This window comes from Petaurus breviceps, unplaced genomic scaffold (assembly GCF_028583685.1).
Source record: "Petaurus breviceps papuanus isolate PSGF00001 unplaced genomic scaffold, PetGlider_PUasm1.0 115, whole genome shotgun sequence".
NCBI lineage: Eukaryota > Metazoa > Chordata > Mammalia > Diprotodontia > Petauridae > Petaurus > Petaurus breviceps.
In genome coordinates this window covers 5,476,353-5,484,667 of record NW_027185612.1, presented here as the reverse complement: position 1 = coordinate 5,484,667, position 8,315 = coordinate 5,476,353, and the positions used below count along the sequence as shown (strand labels likewise).

The 8,315-nt window shown below is 38.8% G+C and overlaps 1 pseudogene; it reads left to right on the top strand.

The window, feature by feature from the left end:
* The first annotated feature begins 5,730 nt into the window (after positions 1 to 5,730).
* LOC138158668 (E3 ubiquitin-protein ligase UHRF1 pseudogene) lies at positions 5,731 to 8,039 on the top strand (annotated as a pseudogene).
* The last annotated feature ends 276 nt before the right edge of the window (positions 8,040 to 8,315 follow it).

The following is an 8,315-nucleotide window of genomic DNA, read 5'->3' as shown; positions in this document are numbered from 1 at the left end:
TATCATTGAATGACCATCTCTTTGCCTAGAAGAATATACTGAGTCTCGCTGGGTAGGTGATCCTTGATTGTAACCCAAGCTCTTTTGCCTTGTGGAAAATTGTATTCCACTGCCTCTGATCTTTCAATGTAGAGGCTGCCAAATCCTGTATGATTCTCACTGTGGTTCCTTGATATTGGAATTTTTTCTTTCTGGCCACTTGAAGTATTTTCTCTTTTACCTGGTAGTTCTGGAGTTTGGCCACAACATTTCGAGGCCTTTTCAGTTTGGGATCTCTTTCAGGAGGTGTCCAGTGGATTCTCTTGATTTCTATTTTACCTTCAGGTTCTAGTATCGCAGGGCAGTTTTCCTTAATGATCTCTTGGAGAATGTTGTCCAGGCTCATTTTTTTTCATCATGATTTTCTGGTAGGTCTATGATTCTCAGATTATCTCTCCTGGATCTGTATTCCAGGTCAGTTATTTTGCCACTGAGATATTTTACCTCTTTTTCTAATTTTTCATTCTTTGTTTTGTTTGACTAATTCTTGGTTCCTCATAGAGTTTTTTTCAATTCGGTTGATTCTAGTTTTTAGCGAATCATTTTCCTTGGTTAGTGTTTGTAGCTCCTTTTCCATATCATACACTTCTTTTTAAGGAGCTGTTTTCTTCATTATAATGTTTTTCCAATTCTGCAATTTTGATTTTAAAAGAATTATTCATTTTGTCTTCTATCTCTCTCATTTGGTTTTCAAAGTTCCTTTTGAGCTCATCTAGGAGAGCTTTCTGTGCTTGGGACTTGTTCTCTGTTGATGTTTCAGCTGTGGGTGTGGAGTCTACATTGTCTCCCTCTGAATTTGGTTCCTCTCTCTGAGGATAGTAGGACTGCAGAGTCTTTGTATTCTGCTTTCTACCCATTTTGAGGCAGGGCCCTAGCCACGCCCTTCCTCTAGGTTCCCAAGCCTTTACTGTTGAGGGTTTTGCCCTGGGGCAATAGTTACTATATTTAAAGGGGGTGTGGGGGGGTTTGGAGCAGGCGGGGTTCCCTCGGCCATCCTGGTCCTTGAGGGTCCTGATAGGGGCTTTTGTTAAATTTCTGGGCTATGGAGTTGTAGTCCCAAGAGTATTTGCTGTCCCGGACAGGGCCCTGCATTTGGTTCTTACCTTTCTCTTTCCAGTTCCATCCCTTTGGTGATAGGCCTGGTAGTGGCCCTTGTGGTTGTTGGATGACTTGCCCCTCTTGTTGATCAGGTCTCCTCCCAGCCGGCCTCTGCCACCTTTGCTTCCCAGCCTGCCTCTCTCTCCTACTTTTTCTAACTTCTTACACCTTGCTTCATACCATGTACTCTTTGATCCAATAACATTGGCTGTTCCATAAACAAGACACTCTCCATCTTCACTCTGGGCATTTTTTTTCTGACTGTATGCCATTCTTGGAATGCTCTCTCTCTTCTCTCCCAACTGACTTACCTGGATTCTGTTGAATCCCAATTAAAATCCCCTTTTTTTTACAGGAAGCTTTTTACAACCCCTCTTTGTTCTAGTGCCTTCCTTCTGTCAATTATTTCCTATATATCCTGTACATAGCTTATTTGTATATATTTGTTTATGTGTCATATCCCCCATTAGACTTTAAGCTGCTTGAGGGAAAGGAGTAATGTTTGTCTTTTTTTATTACCAACACTTACCAGAGTATTTGAGGTACTTAATAAATATTGAATTGTCACTCATATTATTTTTTATGCATTTAGACAGATTATTATTATAAATAGGCTTCACCAGACTGCCAAAGGAGTACATGACCCAAAAAAGGTCAGGAACTCTTAGACTAATGATCTTACTACTCTGTAGTCCATCAAAATCTTATGATCTGTGGTTTTATGCAGACAGTGGGCTGTAGTGGAAAGAGCTTCTCCAGGAAACCTTGACCAATCACCCTTTACTCTTGGATATGCCTTTCATTGATTATCTCCAATATGTCCTGTGTATAGTTTATTCTTACATATTTATTGACATATGGTCACCTCTCTTAGACTGTGGGCTCCTTTGGAACAAGAATTGTCTTTTACCTCTCTTTGCATCCACAGTAACTAGCACAGTGCCTGGCACATATAGACACTTAAATAAATGTTTACCAACTGACAGCAATGGACTTGGGGTCTGAAGACAATTTCAAATTTCACCTTTGCCTCTTACTAGTTGCGTGACCATGGGCAAGTCACTTAAACTTTCTAATCTTCACTTTCCTCATCTGTAAAATGGGATTAGTAATATCTGTGACACTGGCTTCACAGGGATGTTTTGGGGAGAGAGGGAAGCCAAATAGTCTGCAGAGATGTAGATTCACATTGCTCACTAGGCACTGTTGGAGTACAAAAAGGTATATGAGTCTGGGTCCCTGTCCTCCAATAGCATGCAACCTGTTATCACCAGTTTGGACCTTTGTTCCACTAACACATCATTTTCAGTTAATTTGTCAGATCTTCCTGAGATCAAGTTTTCATAAAGGGAAGGCAAGTAAGAAAGTAGCTCTTGAGGTGTGGGAAAGAATGTGGTATTTAGTAGCTAGAAATATGCTGAAAGTTTGGACAAGCTTACATATCATATTCACAACTGTGACAGTGAAGTTGGTAGTGTACAGGCAGTTCTGATATATTATTCACAATAAGCACCCTGCATTCAAAATCACACAATAACAACCACAGGGTTTATGGGGAAAAGGGGGTTAGGAGAACAATGCTCAAAAATTTTGACAATAACACATGATAAGAAAAAATAGAAAGAGAATTTTAAAATGGGAGCACAGTTTTATATGTCAAACTGTTAAGAAATACATGTGTGCTAATGACCTAAGTTCAAGTTAGAACAAATCTGAATTTTTGAAATATAAATTATAGCAGAACTGACTGTATTGTGATTATCATTATATAGTTGAAGAAATTGAAGCTTGGAGGCATTTAATGATTTGCTCAATGCTACACAACTTATGATTCGCAAGCCAGTGTATGCTTGGCCTAACTTCATAAATTATATAATTGGCATGATTCAGGCTAAATTAAAATGGTTCCTATAACATCAACTCATGAAGCATGTTATTTCTGGACTGTAAATTCTTTCATGACATTAACCTTGTATTATTAAACTTCCTATCTTCCATAGTGTCCATCACGAGACAATTTAAGACAGGCCCCCATGGCCTAATGGAGAAAAAAAAAAAAGAGCTTTGGAGAGTCAAGTTCTAGCCTTTCTTTTGCCATGCAGTAGTGGTTTGCTCCAATTACTTTTCCCTTGCTTGACATCAAATTCCAATTAAATGAAAATGAAAAGGTTGAAATGGATGGACTTTAAGGGCCCTTTCATATTACATAACAATGTTATAATGACTTCCAAAAATGTCCTGATGTTTTTTGGCCTCAGTACTTTGTAAAAGATGGTCTTTACATGCTGAATATCTCCCTTTTCCTCATGCTGGTGAGTTCCTACCTGTTCTTTTAAGGTACAGTTCAAATGACACTTCCTCCATAAAACTTTTCCTTGTTGGTAATGACCTTTCCTATCAGACATAATATAAGATTCTGTTTTATACCTTTCTAATACACTGCTGCTGATGATTCGCTAAGTCATGTTCACAGTACTTAAGAGAGAATAATTAGGTAGTAAATTATGTGCTGTGAACTACATATGCTATGGGATTTTAGAGAAGAGACAACAATTAGACTGAACAGAGAGGCTTCGTGGAAGAGATGAAATGAGTTGGGCCTCAAGTATGTAGAGGAAAAAAGAGAAGGGGAAAGGAAGATTTTCCAGAAGGACAATGTAATGTGTTCAAAATTCACTGGGTTTAGAGCAGGGAGGAATCAATTATAGAGTTAGAAGAGGCCTTGCAAATAATTTAGTCTAACCCTCTCCTTTTACAAATGAGGAAACTGAAGCACAGAGAAACTAAATGACTTGCCTAAGGTCACAAATGAATTAAATGGAAGAACTTGGAATTGAACCCAGATTGTCTGGTTATAAACCAATATATTTCAACCCCTGAACTTCATAAAGTTGTGTTAGAAAAGAGGAGTGACACATCCAGGGTCAAAAGGTAATAATTTAGTATATATCTTAAACACGTGGAAAAAACAAATAAGGAAGACAGCCCAGTACCTGAGATGAACTATCTGGACTAATACAGAGAAAGCTACAGCTAATTGGAAAAGACAGCTTAGTTATTGCTGTCTCATGTTTATAACCATTTTTATTGTGATTTAAGAGCTTTCCATAAAGTAATATCAGCTATGTTAGTTACTGATATTTAATTTGAAATACGTCTATATTAAAAATGTTATGGATAGCAAATATAATTATTATTAAAGTAAAATCTTGAGTACTAGACGTACCTTAGGATTAAATTGGTTTTAAATTTTCTTTAGGCAGAAAAAAATGTCTACATCTTTATTGTTTATATTAATATGACATATTGTAGGCTATCTGGGCCTTGCATTTATTTTTTTATTGTGTATGTGTAATAAGAATGTAAATTTTAAAGATCTTCCCTGCCCCTAGGCTAATGTGCACCTGAAGCCTGGGGTGGGGGAGGCTTGTTTTTCAGTAGATACTTCTTGATTGGCCAGTGAGTCAATAAGGTTGTTACATTCTCTGAGCCAGGAGAAGGCTATATAAGCCCTGATGTGTAGCTTTGTTTTGGGACTCACTTTGAGAAGTGTTCTGTGATTTGATCTGAATTCTGGGAAGCCGTTGTTGAGAGTCCCCCGGCTTTGAAAAACCCAGAATGTGGAAACCCAGATGTTGACTGGGTATGGATGTAATGGTTGGACAGTTTGGAAATCTGTCTACTTGATGTTTCTGTCTTGATAATTATGCCTGTATATTTTGAGGTTCAGGGTGCTGACCTTTTTGCCCTGAACAAGGTAAACGATATATGGTCTGACTGATTAAAGTAAGCTTGTTAACCCATTTTGAGTTGCTTTCCTTTAACAAAGCAGATCCAAGAACCTGTGGTAGCTGCAAACCCTGAGGACGCTTGGGGTGCTTGCTGCTACAGTATGATATTTATGTAACAACAAACTTTTAAATAATGGGAACCTAGCACATTTTGGACAAGTGCTTCCTTCTGAATGCTTTTCTGTGCAGGAAGGGAGGGTATTCTGAGTCAGGGCCTGCTGTTTTGGTGCTGTAGGCTCACAGCTTATATGCTGTCACAGAGCTAAATATCCTGTGTTACCAGGAAGAGCTATGCTTGCCAAGAGTGCAAATTGAGTTCTCAATTTCCCTGCCTTCTTTCCTCCTTTCTCCCTTTTTCCCTTCTTTCCTCCTCTTTTCCTTCCTTCTTCCCTCTTTCTTTTCCTTCCTCCTTTCATTTCTTCTATTTTCCTTTACTTATTTCTCCCATATTTCTTTCCTGTCACCTTTTATTCCCCTTTCCACTTTCTTTTCCTTCTTTACCACCTATTCTTTTTCCATTACTTCCTCTGACCTCTCTTATTTATCCTTCTCTCTCTTCTGTTTTGTTTTATTCCTCCTACTTCCTTCTTTTCTTCCTTTACTCTTTCCCTTTACTTATGTCCTCTTTTTTTCCTTTTGGATTATTCTTTCTTGTCTTTTTCCTCTTCTTAATCCTATATTCCTTTTCTTATCTCTTCTCCCTTTTTCTTACTTTTTCCTTCATTCTTTCCTTACTCTTTTTTCTTTCCTTTCCTTCCTCCTTTATTTCCTTCCTTTCCACAGAGCTACCAACATGTGAATCCATACTACAAATGGCAAGGAGACCCACTGGGTAGACTCCCTCTCTAATCTCACCAAGGTGGAAGAACTGGGCTTGAAAATCCAGGAAACATTCAGGGTAGAACCAGGGAGATAAGGACTTTTTTATCAGGGCAAACAGATGGAAGATGGGAACTCCCTCATTGACCAGAGTGTTTGTCTGAATGATGTTGTTCAGCTACTAGTCTGACAATGTCCAGGTGTATTTTCTGTTCCTAGTAAAGAAACAGACTCTGAACCCCCTAATAGATATGGGCTGTTGCTCAGGTCATAGTGTATTTGATAAGAGTTCCAACCACAGAGAAGAAGCCCTGGAAATTGATGGGCAACCTAGCCCAGCTATGCAAGTGTACTGGATTGATCCAGGATCTGGCCTTTGTAAGATCAATAAATATGTAAATGCCCAGTATATGAACATGGGAACATTGTTTGAAGCTATATCGGTCAATGTTACATGGAAAGAAAAAGCAACAGTCATATGAATCTAGTGAGAGTGGCCAAATGGCTGACGAGGATGTTACCTATCAAGTGAAATATGAAGACTATCCAGAAAATGGTGTCATTAAGTTGAGTTCAAAAGATGCAAGAGCTCAGAACCAGACAACACTGAAATGGCAGTATCTGGAAGTTGGACAAATTTTGATGGTGAACCATAATCCTGATGAGCCCAAGAAGAGGGGCTTCTGGTATGATGCTAAGATTCTTCTAAAATGAGAAACTAGGACCATTAAAGAGATCCATATAAATTTATTACTCAGGGATACTGGGAATTCTTTGAATGAATGAAGAATAACTTTTGTGGATAAAGTTTACAAAATTGAGGAGTCTGGAAGTGTGAGTACAGTGGGTTTTTGAAAACTCTTTGAAAAGACAGTGGCCCCATATGCAAACATTATAAAGAAAACCCTAATTTAAGACCTGCGGAAAGTGTGCCTGCTATGTGTGTGGAGGAAAGGTTTTCCTGACAAGAAGCTGATGTGTGATGAGCACAACATGGCTTTCCACATCTACTTATCCAGACCCCTGCCCCACTGGATTCCAGATGATAAGGACTGGTATTGCCCTCAATGTCAGAATGAAGCCAGTAAAGTGGTCTTAGCAAGGGAGGAGTTAAAAGAAAGCAAAAAGAAGGCAAAGATGGCATCTACTGCATTGTCATCTCAAAGAGACTGGGACAAAGGTATGGCATATGTGGATTGCATAAGGCAGTGCACTACTGCCTCTTCTAGTTGTTATGGACCAATCCCTGGGATGCCTGTCACTACCATGTGGAAGTTCAGGGCACAGATGAGTGAGTCTGGTGTCTGTATTTTCCATGTGGTAGATGTACATGGCAGAAACAACAATGGTGCCTACTCTCTGGTCTTCGCAGGGCCTATAAAGATGGGGGCAGAGATCTTTCTAGCAATGAATGGACTACAAAGCAGTCCTGTGATAAAAAAAAAAAAACTCACCAACAGGAACAGAGCTCTGGCTTTGAACTGCAGTGCTCCTATCAGTGACTGAGGTGAGCTGAAACTAAGAACTGGTGAGGTGAGAAGCCTGTCAGGGTGCTGAGAAATATTAAAGGAGGAAAAACAGGGAAAATATGCCCCAGCTAAATGGAATCAATATGATGGAATATATAAGGTAGTGAAGTATTGGCCTGAAAAAGGGAAATCTGGTTTCCTTGTGTGACATTACCTTCTCAGGAGGGGTGATGATGGACCTGGCTCATGGGTAAGGGAAGGGAAAGACAGGATGAAGAATCTTGGCTTAAGAATACAGTACCCAGAAAGATATTTTGAAGCAGTTGTTAAAGAGAAGGAAAAAGACAATAATAAGTGTGATAACGGGGAATTGACATCTCCAAGGAAAAGAAAGGGGAAGAGCAAAAGGAAGACAGTAGAGGGTAGGGAGATCTTTCTGGACTCTCGTAATACAGTGTGCAAGAAACCTAAAGTGGAATCATACAAACTCACCTCCCAGCAGAAGACTCTCATCAAGAATAATGAATCAAATGAAAAACAATGGAACAAAGTATTAGGTGCATTGAAAGATGGGCTAAAATTCCTGAATAAAATGGAAGAAACATTCCTGTGTATTTGTTGTCAAGAGTTAGTGTTTCAGCCAATTTCTACTGTGTGTCAGCATAATGTTTGCAAGAATTGTTTAGATCAATCCTTCCAAGCAGAGCTATATTGCTGCCTAGCTTGTCAGTATGATCTGGGTAAATCTTATACTATCCAAGTGAATCAGCTACAGCAAACCATCCTCAGTCAGCTCTTCCCAGGCTATGGCAATGGGTGGTGATTCTATCTGTCAAGCACTTCATTCTTACTTTGATGGTAAAACTTGGCAGTGGGTTAATTTAGGCTTATATTTAGGCTTAATGTAAACACATAGCTTCACCTTTTTCCTAAAAAGATTTGTTTACCCCACTGTTTTTTAAAAAAACTATAAATTTTGAGGGATTTATTTTATGTGCTGTGACTTTTAAAAAAAGTTAGATACTGCAATCAGTATTTTCCTAAAACTTTCAGTTTAAGAGAATAAATTTTCTTACTTTTGGTAAAGGCTACTAATGAA